At 42.4% G+C, this 16,185-nt stretch overlaps 1 long non-coding RNA gene across 1 annotated transcript; it reads right to left on the minus strand.

Moving 5' to 3' along the window:
* Nucleotides 1-5,093: 5,093 nt before the first annotated feature.
* On the minus strand, nucleotides 5,094-14,392 carry LOC145432030 (uncharacterized). Its single transcript, XR_013912374.1, has 2 exons — nucleotides 14,221-14,392; nucleotides 5,094-5,674 (listed from the first exon to the last, which is right to left on the minus strand). It is a non-coding gene; the product is annotated as an uncharacterized LOC145432030 (long non-coding RNA).
* Between the last annotated feature and the right edge of the window lie 1,793 nt (nucleotides 14,393-16,185).

Consider the following 16,185-nt stretch of genomic DNA (forward strand, 5'->3'; position numbering starts at 1 on the left):
TCTTCCCACATCTGTTGGTACAGACAGCCTGCAGACAGAAGATTAATAAATAGTCAGAAAATTCTGAGCACAACAGGAATATCGGTTTTATTAACCCCTCTACTTGGAACAAATGCCTGTTTTTATTGCAGTTTCTAGAATGATACTGAATATTTCCCAAAATCATTTTTTATCAAACAGGGTGATTCGAAATATGTAAAAACATGACAGAATGAGAAAAGAGATGGAAAAGGGTGAGTCTATGTTTCAAGCTATCAATACGGTGCATGCACTTCAAGTTTAGTGCACTCATCTGCAGCTCAGTTTCAGGAGAAATTCACTCCGGTGAACAGTTGATGATGCAGCAGAAAACACACCAGGACTTAAAATACAAATGTAAAATAATCAGGACTGTTCTGTGGAAATAATGAAATGTTAAATAGACATTAAAGCCAATTATTGTAATGCCTTGTGTTACAAGACGGCCATAAATGATCGCTAAGTAAAGTAGTCTCCCTTTGTGGTCACCTCATACTGTCAGTGAGGAGATGAGGCACAGTGTTCCTGTTTGGACAAAAATGAAGGGACAGAACAAATGCTGGGTGTGCACATAGTTTTATGCTTCCGGCGATAATTAACTTTGACTACTGGAAGTTAACTGCGTAACGAAGAAGCCTGTGGGTCTAAGATTATAAAACTAGTACTCATGGATGATTGCTTACTGATTTGGTGTATTTTTGTAGAAAGAAAATCTTAAGTCATCACTCAGTATTAAAAAATGATAGATTTAACTTTTTATTATTTTCTAGTATCAGCAATAAGGTCAGAAAGGTAGGGATTGTTGTCTGTAACAGACATGTAACAAGAAGGTTGAGAAACCCAGTTCAAAAACCTCATTAAGGTTGTGCATCTTTGCACTGTAGCAAAGGCCAGAGGGAGCATGTCGTCAACCCTCGGAGGCCTCTAACTTTATGTGTCTTTGGGAAATGATGAGTATGATTTATTAGGTCCTTGCGCAGGCTCTCCCATCAGAGAATATCGTAGATCAGGTGTCAAGGATAGAGCACATTATGAGAGTGGATACACTGGCCAGCACAATTACATCCAATTTTTCATCATGAGGGCCTTGAGTCTCTGCCTGTTTAAGAAAAACAACAATAGTATTATGACCTGAAACTCTCAGGTGAGCTAAATTATTGTCAGATATACTGTAAAGTTATTACAAAAATCAAAGAAGCCATAACTTATAAAGAATGCTCATCATGGTGTACACTGCCAACCTCTTTTCAACTAAGCTTTTTTAATGTAATGGCAGCATTTGAAATGTTCACACTTGTCCAGTTGGATCTTATCATGTGGTTTAGATTTGCTTATGCCATTTTTAGAATAATAACATGCTTTTTCTTTCTGCACAGAGCTCAGACTCCCAGGTGTCTCTGTGTGTCTGTTAATGGTTCAGGGTGGCTGTACGAGTGCTCCTGCTTTCATGCACGTGCACCCGTGCAACTCCTGAAATCTCTGATATGAGAGGTGGAGAGCGAGAGGAAATCTATCAAAACCATTTAACCGCACATAATAGTCGCCCCTGACTGTGGGCTGGATCTCACGTCGAGATCATCTTAACATGGTTGTTACTTTGCCTCATTTGCTTTTCCAAAGGATATTAACTACCTGCCTCAAAACATTTTCAGCTGTACTGTATCAGACTTCAGAATCGTGGCTGAACTTAACCTTTGCTTTAAAGGTTTAATCTGAACTGTGTGGGATTTGTTTCCAAAATACAGATAAAATATTGCATGAAAAGGGATGTTTGGTTCATGGTTACTACTCGTACATCTAAAATCTGTATATCTAGTCTTTTGATGTTAATTTAAAAAGAAAAACGTGGGGAAGAAACCCAAACATGACAAAAAAAGCTTAATAAATATGTTTCTTTTTCTGTCTTATGAACTGTTATCTGTCATTAAAGTCTGGATTTTTAAGAATTTTTATAAGATTACATTTGAATTTGTGAACTTTTCAAGGATAAGCAGATAGGTAACTCTGCACAGTATGGATTCATAAAATCAAAAATGGTAGAGAACACATGAAAGTACATTCTACAGATGTCTTGGGGCGCATCATCACTGATCTTTTCTAGATTCACTGGGTATTTTGGCTCTTGTAACATCATACGTCCTCACCTGAGCGCCCAAGGTTTGGTCAAATCTTAACTATCATCCTAGAAGCTTTGAGCCTTGGCCTACCCCTCTTATCAACAGCCATCTGGAAGCTCTCTGATGCCTGTGTTGCAGTCCTGATGCCTTAGATGGCTTTGAGGTTCCCTCACACCCAGCTCTGTGGAGTGATAGACCGGTGAGTCCTCTGTAGGCTACCTCGGCACGATGACATTTTGCTTGCCTAACCAAGTCCCTGGTACTTTGCGCACTTCCTTTCAAAAGCATTCCCCGTGTGATCTTCCCAGGGCACAGTCAATTCAATTAAGGCAAGTTGTTTTGAGACCTATGACAGAATAACAATGACTGCTCACAATGCTGTAACTGCGATGTGTGCCACAAACTTGATTTGCTTGCCCAGACTGACCATTAGCTTCCAGTAAGATGCCAGTGAGGTGGAGAACATGCATGCAGGTGTTTTATTCTGCCTACTCTCCTGCCTCTATAAAAATAAATAAATCTGCTTTCTGGGGAAGGTAGTGATGCCTGCTTGTTGTTACTGATGAGATGATGCTCCCTGTCACTGCCTTCAGCACCTAGCCTTGGCACCACCTATGGTCTTCCAGCAGCTGCTCAATATCTGCTCGAACATGCCTTTTCTAGAGTAAAGAGGGCAGGAAGGTGTTTCAGAGGTACCCCACAGCTGGAGGTTTGATAGCCTGGGTACACCGCTTGTGTGAAGAATTTAATACATTGGAGCTCTGTTTGCCAGATGCCAGTCCAGGTAAGCCGGCATTCAGTTGCACTCTCCTACTTCATCCAAGCCTCCTGCTGGCTCCTGCTGGCCATTCTACTCGTTCATGTCTCATTCAGTCCTGCTCTTACTTCTCGAAGGATAAAATGTGGTTTTTCTTTACCTCGCTGTACCGTTGAACCGGAAACCTGGCCGAGCCTGATCATACTGCAGTTTCCACCTGCCTTCGGCCTCACATCTGCCGTCTCCGTGTTCTAGTTCCTGTCAGTGAGGATTTCAGCGTCTGATGCAAAGACTTTTGGGTCATTTCAGCCTCTATACTGCAGTGCCTCTTTGGTACAAGCAACCTTGAACTCTTCCAAAGTGCTACTGAACAGATGCTACTTTATGTTACATTTCCCTTACAGAGCTGCACAAGTGAGGCTGCATGTTAAGTAGAGTGGATAGTAATCAGGAGGTTGATAGCTCCTCTAGTCTACATGTCAAAGATAGTGAAACAAGTTGCCCCTGATGCATTGGGGTCTGTGAGTGAATTTTAGGTTTAAAGCAAAGGAAAAGCACTTGTTTTACTTTGTGAAAGACTCTAAGTGCTCAATAATATTAGTCATACAACATAAAATCAGGATTATAGCACTGTTAACAAAAAAGGTAGTGAGATGTATTGTAGAAAATATGTTGTACACAGAGTAAAATGATAACTATCAAAGTCCTTCTTAAACTTACTACAAGAAGCAAGTTCTGTACTTTATAGCATCTCAGGCAGCTTCTTCCGGAGATATTTTGAAGCCCTTATTTGAATAAATCAGAAAGCTTAGTTGACGTAGCAGCTGTGTGTACACAGTTTAAACAGTTAATTAGTTGTGTTGTCATTTATGTAAGAAATGGATGATAGGAAGTTGTAACATATGAGTAAAAATATGGAGTATCCAGAGTTTTCCCTGTGTTGGCCTCACCTGAATGATTATTTTCTGACTTGCGATTCAAATCATGGTTATGGTCCAACATGAAGCAGAAGAGACTCACACACCTGTCCCTGATGAATGCCCTCACAGACATATTGAATACTCTGAACAATTTCTTCAGTGCCAATCATGAAGAAATTGCCTAAACCTCTCAGTGCCAAGTCACATTTGGAATATTATATCTGTGCACCTGGATGAAGGTAATACTTTGGACTATAATGAGCTTCAGCCAGGCAGTTTAACATTATTATCAATGAGTAATTTGACACTACTGGCCTTGCTGCAGTGATGTGTGCTGTGCAAATTAGACTTTTGGGGCCAGATAAAACATGCAAAAACTGTGGTGTCTTGAGACACTTTGGTAGTCGCAAGACTGACATAATCTTTAATAGTTTCATAATGAATGTACTCACCTGTGTGCATTATAGTAAGTAAGTAAGTAAAATTTATTTATATAGCACATTTCACAGATAAAAATCACAAAGTGCTTTACAATAAGATCAGACATACAAGTTAAAATTATTACACTCTGTACACACTGTCACAGGCTAGAGGTTTAATTTATTGTGGTGCCTGTGTTAAAATAGTGTGCATTATTGTGTTTAATATTGTGTCTTGCTGACTGTGTGTGTGTGTGTGTGTGTGTGTGTGTGTGTGTGTGTGTGTGTGTGTGTGTGTCCGCAGCGAAGTTTGGAAAAGATGCATACTTTTCAGTTATGTTAGAATATGACAAAGCAAATGAAATTGTAACTAAAAACTCAAATATTTTTACCTTACAGCATACTCACTAGCTTTGCTCACTAACCCATGCTGACAGGGAATCTATGCAAGCATTTCACTACATATCGTACTGTGTATGACTGTGTACATGACAAATAAAATTTGAATTTGAATTTGAATAAAACAGTTTTTTAAAAAACCCTTTAAATTAAACCTGAACGTCTACACTATTAATAAAGTACATATTAATTGTTTGGTTTAAAATCCACTGTGGTGGTGTTCTGAGGCAAAACTACAGCATTTGTGTCATTGTCCAACAAATGATTAATAGTTAATCGAATCCCCATTCAAGTCATATTCAAAACAGCTCATAGTTTGGTGACTTTGCCCTAAAGTAAGATATAAATTGCGTTCTCTATGCAAGAGTAGTGTTACAAGACTTTACAAGTTCTTTCATAGCGTAATCCATGAGTGACACTTCTGGCTCATTGAAGAAAAGTATAAGAATAAGTAAAAGAACAATGCATTTACCTAGACTTTAATACAATAAAAGAAATACAACCAATTGGTACATTAATGGGAAAATATACAAGCCAGAGTTTTCAGTTGAGCAGTGTTGAATCATATGTTTCACAGCCATTGAGCTCATTTTGGACAAGGACACTAAGGAATTCTCCTAAACATTCAGTAGAGCTGATCAGCTAATTACTAGCTTCCCCGAATGTTGTGTTAGCTTGACAGTTAGCATAATGGTTAGCTAGCTTGGTTACTAATTCACAGATGCTGTAATAAAGAGTGAGAAAGAACATACAGGTGTACAGATCTAACAAGCATAATTCACAAAGTAGACTGGAGATCACAATATTCTAATAAGGAGAGATCACTTAGAAAATTAATGAAAATGATTTGTTAAGATACATTATTCAATTAAGCTACTTAGTGATTAGACTGATGAGTATCAAAGTAGAACAAAATCCTAACAGTGATAGAAATTAGAGCAGGACCCCTGGAGTCTAGACACAGCTGGTGGTGGTGAAGATGAATTTGGAGACTTGGATGGGGATCTGACTGACCAGGGTGAGGCGGGCTACACGAATGAGAGTCTGAAAGATGAAATGTCAGAAGAACTCTGTCATTTAAAGCACAGGGCTCACAGAGGGTGAGCAAGAAAATGACTGGACTAGAATAATGATGGCAGCATTGTGTTTGACAGCGTGGGGAAAATGGAAGTGATGTAAAGAATAGACTAGCAACCAAACACTGGGAGGGAGGAAGATGAGTGATTACAGGTCTTCCCTACTGACCGCCATTTGCATTGACACACATTCAAAGAGAATGTTGGATGAAACCATTTAAACTGCTCCGGCACTGTGCCAGGAGCAGGTACCAGAGGTGTGGACTCGAGTCACATGACTTGGACTCGAGTCAGACTCGAGTCATTAATTTTATGACTTTAGACTTGACTTGAAAAAATGTTCTAAGACTTGTGACTTGACTTGGACTTTTACACCAATGACTTGGGACTTGAATTGGACTTGAACCGGTTTACTTGAAAAGACTTGATATTTTACCCCAAATATAAAATTTAACATGCATATTATATAGAGATTGAAAATGTGAGGTCATTCACGGGTAGAACCGCAAAGGATTCTGGGAACTCGTGGCAAGAGGTACTAGCGCACGCAGGCTTTCAATTGAAATCAGTTATACAGCGATAAAAAGAAACACAAAAATGTCAAGAAGCCGTTGTATTATTAACTGCAATAGCCAGTCGCATGACAGCCACGGGAAGCCGACGGGTAAAGAGATCGGTTGTTATCGGATTACGTCGTTGAAGAGAAATTGTTCGAGCCATGTTTCCGAAGTAACAAAGACGCGACGGATGGCCTGGATTGCAGCCATTCAAAGATCAAATATAACGTCCCAGAACACTCCAGCTCACAGGTTAGTCTGCTCCAAGCATTTACACAAAGGTCAGTATTTTTTAGTAGTTAATACGTCATTTTCATAACATAATTGGTGATATAGGTTACAAGCAAGTCTGGCGCTGAACAGAAATTGTCGCGCTATGCTCCTTTATTTATTGTGCATAAATAGTGAATTGTCCTGACACAATATTGCGTTTCGCTTCTGTTATTATGGTACATTGACAAAAACATATACTTTTATTCACAGGATAAAACAGGTTTTTTGTATCACTAATTGCCCAGTGCGATTACAGACTGCGGTAAAGTGAGCCGTCATTTGTGAGCCGCGGTCAAGCCAGCCGCCTCCTATCCGCGCGGTGATTACAGCATACAATATTGTTGTCACTGCTACATTTCTGTGATGCTACCAGAAATTATTTCCACTACTAATTAATTACCGTTGAGCTCAAAGGTCCTATTAATAAACGGTTAACGAATGTGTATTTATGAAGACGATTTGTGAGACTGGTAAACTTATGATACGTACGATGGTCTTTACTTTCTACACGGTGCGTTTCAAGGTCCTGCACCCATCCGTCGGTAAACTGTACCTGGGCTTGTTGCAGTGACCTGAAGTTACTAAACTTCATGAGTGTATGCACTCACTCCAAGAACCGTATGATTATAAATATGCATATAAATATGCTACGATGAGATAGCTGACTTCATCTAACTAGCAAATGTTGTCCAGGCTACGTTGGTGATACAGTTTTTTTTAATGTGTATGATATTTTTGTCATGCGATTTTAAAGCTGGTCCTACAACCGCATCCAAGAATAACATGCAGCTTATCTCAGAACTGTCGGTGAAAATTATTCTTGGAGCTAGGTTTAATTGAGCTGCATTTTAAAGAGGTGCAATTTCACAATTTGTGTATATTTTCTAAGTTCACTATTTTGTCATGTGTTGAGAAAAACACAGATTTTAAAATTACATGGTCTAATATTTACATTTAGCATAACTGCAACATTATTTTTTCGTTTTTTTTTTTTTTTAAAGACTCGAAAGGACTTGAAATTCAAAGTTTCAGACTTGTGACTGTCGTGTTATTCAATTATACGCGGGTCCACTGTACGATTCATAACCACACTTTATTCTCTTGTTCTTGCTCTGCCCCCACATAACATAACATTCTCTACAGAAACACACCGGTCTCGCCCTCTAGCTGCCATCAGCCTAACTACACTGACCGGCTGCATTAACATCTACTGTACAATGCAATTACACCACATCTCCCCTTTCTAGAATCAATGGGTAGACTACCATTGACTCACCAGACCTTAGAGGGTTATTCTGCCTCTGTGGCTGGAAGGTCTGGTCCTGCGCTTACCTGTAAGGAATACTATATAATGAAAATCTTAACTCTAATTAACCCGTTAAGTAACACAAATTCTTACATGCTAACTTGTCACACCCCCTGCATTTCCCAACTTCTGAACATGCATATTTGAAAATGACAACCTTTTAGCTTTTACACTTTTACCCATATTGTGCAAACAATACTACGAAAGAGGGGTATTCTTGTATAAAACAGTCCTTTCCATCTTATCCGTTATAAGTCCAATCTGGTTGGTCTCACAACCACTCTTCCGGATCTGGTTCTGGGTGTAGATGGAAGCTCTGGAGAAACTGTCTCTGGCATGTCCGTGGAGCACTGCTCCCCGGCTTCTGCAGATTCTGGCTCCCCATTATTGCTCTCAGTTTGGTCTGGAGAGTGTTTCATGGGAACAAGATGCCGACGATTCCGCCTAATTGTCCCACGAGGTCCCTCCACGAGATATGATCGTGGTGTGGAGTGGCTGCCAATAACGGTGCCGCTGGCTCTCTGGTCTGTTATCCACACTTCTTGGCCTGGAGTGAGCCTGTTGAGGCTGCGTGCGCGATGACGGAGGTTATATGACTGTGCCTCTTTAGTCCTCCTCTCCTTTTCCCTCCGGGTGACAACCACACTATCAGGAAGTGCGGGGTCTAGCAGAGATGGCAGTATTGGCACTGTGGTGCGAAGCCGTCTCCCCATCAAGAGTTGGGCTGGACTATAGCCATTCTGCAGTGGGGTGGCTCTGTAAGCGAGCAGAGCCAAGTGTGGATCAACAGCTTTCCGCAATAGATTCTTGACAGTCTTAACTGCTCGTTCGGCTTCGCCATTGCTTTGGGGATATTTCGGGCTGCTTGTAATGTGACAGAAGCCATACACTTTTGCAAATGTCTCAAAAGCTGCCCCTGAAAACTGTGGCCCATTATCTGTTACCAGCTGCTCGGGGATCCCATGTCGTGCAAAAATCACTTTGAGATGATGGATCGCGTCCTCTGACCTTGAAGGTGTGAGAGGGGCAATCTCAACAAATCTTGAGGCATAATCCACGACAAGAAGGTAGGTTTTCCCTCTCAGCATAAACAGATCGGCTCCTAGCTTTTGCCACGGCCGCCCCGGATACTGTGATGGCATCAGCGGTTCTGTGTGGTTTTCTCTCACTTGGCAACATGTCCGACAGTTAAGGACAAGCTCATTTATCTGCTGGCTTAGCCCTGGCCACCAAACCGACTGTCGTGCTCGCTGTCTGCACTTAACCACTCCCTGGTGACCTTCGTGCAGTCTGGTGAGCACATCAATTCTCATAGTTGCAGGTATAACCAACCTGTCCCCTTTGATTAGCAGACCATCATGTACGGTGAGGAACGCCCGTTCTGCCCAGTACAGTCTTAGCGCTGGTTCGCTGTTGAAATGTGTGGGCCATCCTTCCTCACACAGCTGCATCACGCGAGCACATACGCTGTCCCTCTCCAGCTCTTCTCTCAGCTGCTCCAAGAAATTGTTGCTAGCTGGCAGATTGTCCATCAACATGTCCACGTAAATATTTGTGCTCTCCAACAACTCCTTGTCTTGAAGTGTTTCTTTTGCTTTCACTGGAGATCGTGAGAGCGTGTCAGCTGTCCACAGGTGTTTGCCTGGTACATGCGAAATCGAGTAGGAATATCGCATGAGGCGCATCCTAAAGCGTTGAATTCTGGGAGGGAGCGCATCCAGAGTTTGTGCCCCCAGCAGACTTAGCAGCGGCTTATGGTCTGTCTCCATTTGAAAGTGTTTGCCAATAAGAAAGTTGCGGAACCGCTCACAAGCCCAGGTCAGACCTAAAGCCTCCTTTTCAACCTGAGCGTATCTCTGTTCTGTTGCAGTGAGGGAGCGTGACGCGTAGGCAACGGGTCTCCACTCCTCATCCCATCTTTGAAGCAACACACCCCCTAAGCCATACGATGATGCGTCCGCTGACACCTTGCAGTCACGGCTTGGGTCATACATGGCCAACACTGGCGGTGATGTGAGCGCATCTTTCAGGTTCTGAAATGCTCTAGCCTGGTCAATGTCCCATCTCCAGCAGTTTTTCTTAGACAGTAAGTCTCTTAGAGGTTTGTCCTTCTCTGCGAGCTGTGGGATAAACTTTCCAAGCTGGTTAACCATTCCCAGAAAGCTCCTTAACTCACTCACACTTTGTGGCTCCTTCATCTCCCTCACAGCCTGGGTCTTGCTTGGGTCAGGGCTGATACCGCTGGCTGAGAGAACATGCCCTAAAAACGTCACCTGCTGTTTCGCGATGTCGCACTTGTTAATGTTCAGGGTGATGCCAGCTTTTTGGATCCTGCCCAGCACAGCGTGTAGGCGAGAGTCATGCTCTTCCTGCGTTCTGCCCCAGACCAGCACGTCGTCCATGTGGCAAACCACCCCTTCCATACCATCTGTGACCTCTGTGACCATCCTGTTCTGGAAATGCTCCGGTGCTGAAGCAATCCCGAAGGGCAGTCTCTTGAAGTAATAACGCCCAAACGGTGTGATGAAAGTGGTGTATTTGGCTGAGCTTTCCATCAGAGGTATCTGCCAAAACCCCATGTTAGCGTCCAGCTTGCTGAATATGCTGGCACCAGCCAATCTGCCCAATGTTTCCTCCACCGATGGCAGTATGTACTTCTCTCGACACACAGACTCATTGAGGTGTGTAAGGTCGACACATATGCGTACATCTTCTGTCTTCTTCGGTACCACCACCATGCCTGAGCACCAATCAGTTGGCTCCTCAATCCTGCTGATCACCCCTAGTTCTTCCATACGGGCCAGCTCCTGCTTAACTTTGTCCATCAGAGGCAACGGGATTCTCCGTGGCGTCTTCAAGGAAAAAGGTTGAGCTCCAGGTTTCAGTTTGATGTCGTACGGCTGACGTACTTCACCGAGACCACTGCACAGCTTTGGGTAGCACTTTTTAAGCGTCTCTATAGTTATGCTCTCCAGACGAGCCACAAGCTCCAGCTTGCTAATAGCAGGTCTCCCCAGCAAAGCAGTGTGCAGGTGTCTGATGACAAAGACATCCTCAAGTATTTCTTTGTCTCCCTTCCTCAGTGCAAGCTCACTGACACCAACGACATCCAAACGACTCCTCCCGGGACCCAGCAGAGCCTTGGTTGATTTGTGGAGACTGGGGGGGTGGTTGTGTCTGTAGAGCTCCTTAAACACCTTAAGGGGTAGGACTGTCAGATCGGCTCCTGTATCAATTTTAAATGACACGTTTTTGTTGTTTATGCTTAAGTCGACAGTCCACGGCTCACCCTCACACTTAACACTGCCCAGGAACAAACCATGTTCATCCTCTTCAACCTCATGCACTGTTTTTGGTGCCCTGCATACACGCCTGTAATGTCCTTTCTTTCCACATGCATGGCATTTCACTTCATTCGCTGGACAATCCTGCTTTGAATGGGATGGAGCGCCACCACATTTCTGACAGGTTGGCCCTTTTCTGCCATCTTCTCGGAATCCACGTGTTTTAGCTTGACGACTATCAGTCTGGAGCAGTTTGGTTCTAACAGGCTTACGACTGATTTTATGCACTCTATCTACTGACTTAGCATCGCTAGCCTCACCTCTAGAGTCACCTCGCAAGGAGGATTGTTGTCGCTTTACCTCTTCACTTTGCCTCGCCATGTTGATAGCCCTCTGCAAAGTCAAATCTGGGTCAAGCTGCATGCGTTCTGACAGCCGTTTGTCCGTGAGACCGACAACGAGCCTATCCCGTATCAGCTCATCATGTAGCACTCCATAGTTGCAATGTTCTGCTAGCGCATACAGTGCTGTCACAAAAGCATCCACTGTCTCATTGTCTCCCTGTCGGCGCATATTGAATTTGGCGCGCTCATAGATCACATTTTTCTTCACAATGAAAAAAGCCTGGAAACCATCACGTACCCCCTCGTACGTTGTCCTTTGCTCCGCTGTTAAACTCAGACCGCGAAGCACATCGTCCGCCTCATCTCCCATGCAGTAAATCAACGTGTTGACTTGGTTTTCCTCCGAGCTGACGTTCAAATTACTGGCGAGACGGAATCTCTCGAACCTCCGTATCCATTTGGACCACTCCTGCGGTTTTGAAAAGTCGAAGGATTCCGGTGGCTGGATGCTGAATGTCGCGCTCGGCCCCGCCGGTGCTCTCTGTGCAGTCTCATCCGCCATATTCTCCCCTCGTTATCCCGCGAGCTCCGCCAGACACAGGTTCGTTCAGTCGAGGTTATATGGATCAGTACAGGACTTCTGACACCATGTCGTGTTATTCAATTATACGCGGGTCCACTGTACGATTCATAACCACACTTTATTCTCTTGTTCTTGCTCTGCCCCCACATAACATAACATTCTCTACAGAAACACACCGGTCTCGCCCTCTAGCTGCCATCAGCCTAACTACACTGACCGGCTGCATTAACATCTACTGTACAATGCAATTACACCACAGTGACTTGACTCGGACTTTTACACCAGTGACTTGAGACTCGACTCTGACTTGCCTGACATTACTTGAGACTTGACTTGAGACTTGAGGATAAAGACTTGAGACTTACTTGAGACTTGCAAAACAATGACTTGGTCCCACCTCTGGCAGGTACAACAGAAAGTAAACATGAACCAAGTGATACCAGAGACCTTACAGGACTTGGAGGACTTCGGTATGCTAAACGTTCTCCCAGTAGTAATGCATGAATTGCGCTTCAGCGGGAAATTGACATTGTAACTTGCAACACAACAGAAACATTTCTTAACCCTTGGATGCCATTCAGCTGCTGCTGGCTGCTTTGACCTGAGATGATGCATATCGGCTTACAAAGAACAGCGTTTCCCCACGACTATGCCGTGACACATTCTCTTCCACTAGAGGGCAGTACAACTACTTGCTCTAATTAAATGGGCTGCCAAATGCCAGTAAAACAGAAGAAGGTGAAGAAGAAATTACATAATAGTCATGCTGTGTGTGAGACACCCTAGTGCGTAATAGCAATAGATAAATATTCGAGAAGAAAAAGTAGTCAATCTGACCTGAGTGCTGGAGAAAATCTCGACCCAGTTGAAGGGTCTAGCATGAGTAGTGGTCAGAAGAAATCAAAAAAGGTATACTGGGGACAAACCGAGCCAGTTCTGCTCTACCCTGTGTGCGAGGGAAAATTATCAATTTGCTTTTTGTGACATTTTTGTTTGGTGGTGTGCCGTGTGACTTTTCTAATGTGAAATATGTGCTGTGGCTCCATAAGGTTGGGAAACACTGACATAGAAGGTTAATAATTCAGACATTAGCCTTGTCACTTGGGAGATATTTTGAAATGGCTTGTTTTGGCCTCACTTTAAAACATTAAGTTTAATTTCGTTAAGTGGCCACAGGACATAAAAAGGGCAGGTATAAAAAAACAACCTAACTTTGCCCCCATAATTAGGAAATGTAGTTGCTCTCCCTTTACTGTTTCTTTCTGTCGCCACCTTTGGTAGATTTTAATTCTGTAATATAGTACAGCACAATCTGTAAAAGTTGGCTCTTTATTATTGTAGATCAGCTGTAAGGACACTGTGTTCTGCTGAGATTGGTTTATCTCTCAGGGAACAAGTGATCCCCTGGGATTCAGAGAGGTCTGAACGCCAGTTAAATGTATCAGATGTGGACTTAGTTGCTTACTATTTTGCATAACATTTTCTGTGTTTGATGGCAGAGAGCCTAAACAAATTTATAAACTATGAGTTTTAAAGCGAATATGTTTTTTTAAAAAAATCTGAAAATGAGTTTGAAACTCAAAATGGCCATAGTTTTTTGTTTTTGTTTTGTTTTGTTTTTGTACTTTGCTCTTTGTGCAGTTTGATAGGATTTATTTTATAAAAAATGAACTAGTCACTACTGAGCGTCCTTCTCTTTTGGATAATCCAATCCAATTGTATTTGTACATAAGCATATAGATGAACTGTTTTTAAATGTCTGAGAGCATAAATGCAGTCACGTTTGGTCTATGATTCTCTTTGAAAAATGCTTAAAAAGGCTTTATGGGGAGATACTCGTACATAGATTAGAGTCTAAACTTCTATTTAAAGGCAGGGATTGATAATCTGTAAGAAGCAGGATAAGGATTAACAGGACAATACAAACGATGCGGGTTGTTTTGTGTGGAAAATTAATTTTGATAAGCGGCCATCCTTCAGTCTCATTTTGGATGATATAAAGAAAGAAGAAGCTGTATCCTGAACAGACTGTAAAGCCCCCCTAGTGGCAAACTTGTGATTATTGATTGATTAAAAACAACAAACAAAAATGACATGGCTTAACTTCTGTTTTAAAGGCAGAGAAACTTCAGCTCGCTGTGGAGGGTTTCTGTTGAACACTACTCACATTTTCCACTCTATTACTCCTGCAGCTCACGCCTCTGTTAACTTCTCTCCTGACTGATTCGAGCCAACAGTCCTTTCAACCATCAAATCCCAGATCGCAGGTTAGTTTACTTCAGTCAAACATCCCCCACTCTCAGAGTCCATCTGTCTCGCCTGCTGACATCAGAGCGTGTGCTCTGTCGGGGTCAGTGATAAATTGATATTCTGGGGCACAAACCAGAGTTCAGGCCTCCTTTGTAAGCTTTGAGGTATTATAGTATTTCCATTTGTTAACAAGCATTTTTCAGTTTGGAAGTATCTTTTTATCTTTTTTCTCTCTGGTAGCGCAGCTATATTCTGGTTATCAAAGCCTCAGTGATGTTTTTTAAATATGTCTGCTATTTTAGTAACTCAAGTAATTGTCCAAATTTAGCTTAAAATACTGAAGGGAGAGCTGCTGATTAAAGCTATGTGAACAGACCAGCTGAAGCTGATAATCATCTCAGCTGGAGGCCTGCCCAGTTCTTGAACTTTTACTTTCATATCATGTAACGTGGGGGTAGCCTCTGTATGCATTAAACCTGATTTTAATCATGGACTTTGCCAATTAGTTTAGTGAGGCTTCTATTCTTGGCTGCAGTCAAAACAAATTGTAAACTATGAGTACTTTGTTCTAGTATTACTGAAATTATATCAGTTGTTTTGCTAAAATGATCAGTTTTAACTTGGATTGTTTTTGACTTGGACAAAAAGCCCCACAAGACAAATTAGCGATCTTTGATCGTGGACTAGAGACATTAAATATACCTGATGTAAAACAGCGTGAGCACGAAAGCTTGAGCTTCCGGCCATGAAAAAGGCAAATTAAATCTTGTAATGTGTTTACGGCAAGTGCAAAATGAATAAAAATACCTCTAAAAATGCTTCTACACAGCTTATAAGGGATGCAGCTGGAATGACTTCAGCCAAGATGGACCAAGCGCCTGGAAACTGGATTATGCAGCATGCTGACAGTTTCCAGGTCAAACTGCAAGAAACAACACTACAAGCTAGTACACACACACACTGTCTACTCTGTATTTTATCACAAAAGACACTTCAATGTGGACCAGAGAAGCCAGGGATCGAACCAACAACCTTCTTATGGATAGAATCGATGACCTGCTCTCACCCTTAAGCAATCCTTATGTAGCGCAAGTTAAGGAATTTCTGTAGAGATCTTGCCTCCTTTTGCTAACATGAAGTGAAATTGTTTCAGAAACAAACTCCTGATAACTAAAAAGAACAAACTTTCATTTTATCAGGGTCCTGGGTCTCCTGACCCAGCGTGTTTAGTTCTTTGTGATTTTTGTATTATTGTACTTGTGTGAGTTATTCTATGGTTTCTAGTTTCGATCCCTTGCCCTTCATGTCTCTCTGTGTCCCCTCTGTTCTGCGTAAGTTTGTGTCTGCATGTTGAGTTTCCCTCTGTCTTTTGGTTCATCGAGTCCTCTGCCTTACTGGTTATGTCTCTGTGTTTCTTACTGGTTGTCTCCACCATGTCAAGTTCACGTCTCTGTGTCATACTTCCTGTTTTACTTTGAAGGTCCGTGTCTTGTGTGAATGTGTCCGGTTTGCTTCCTTATCTCATCAGTCCTGATTTCTCCCAGCTGTGCTCTCCTTCTGTGTCTCATTCCCCTCGTTACTTACCCAGTGTATTTAAACCCTGTGTTTCTCTGAGTCAGTGTTGTGTTGTACCCTCAACAAGCTGTGTGTTTTGCCTCTGTGGTTCCAGTGGTTTGTCCCCAGTTCAGTATTTCTGCTACAGTGTTTTAGTTTGTCTTTTGATGAGTTTAGTTTAGTAAGAGGTTTTCCAGCAATAAAGCTGCGCTTTAAGTTGTACTTCTGTGTCTCAGTCCTGCATTTTGGATCCACCACTCCTGCTTGCCTGCCTGCCATACAGCCAACCATGACACATTTTGAAATAGTATAATTTGACCAAAAAATA

The sequence above is a fragment of the Astatotilapia calliptera genome, chromosome 2, assembly GCF_964374335.1.
Source record: "Astatotilapia calliptera chromosome 2, fAstCal68.1, whole genome shotgun sequence".
Classification (NCBI taxonomy): Eukaryota; Metazoa; Chordata; class Actinopteri; order Cichliformes; family Cichlidae; genus Astatotilapia; species Astatotilapia calliptera.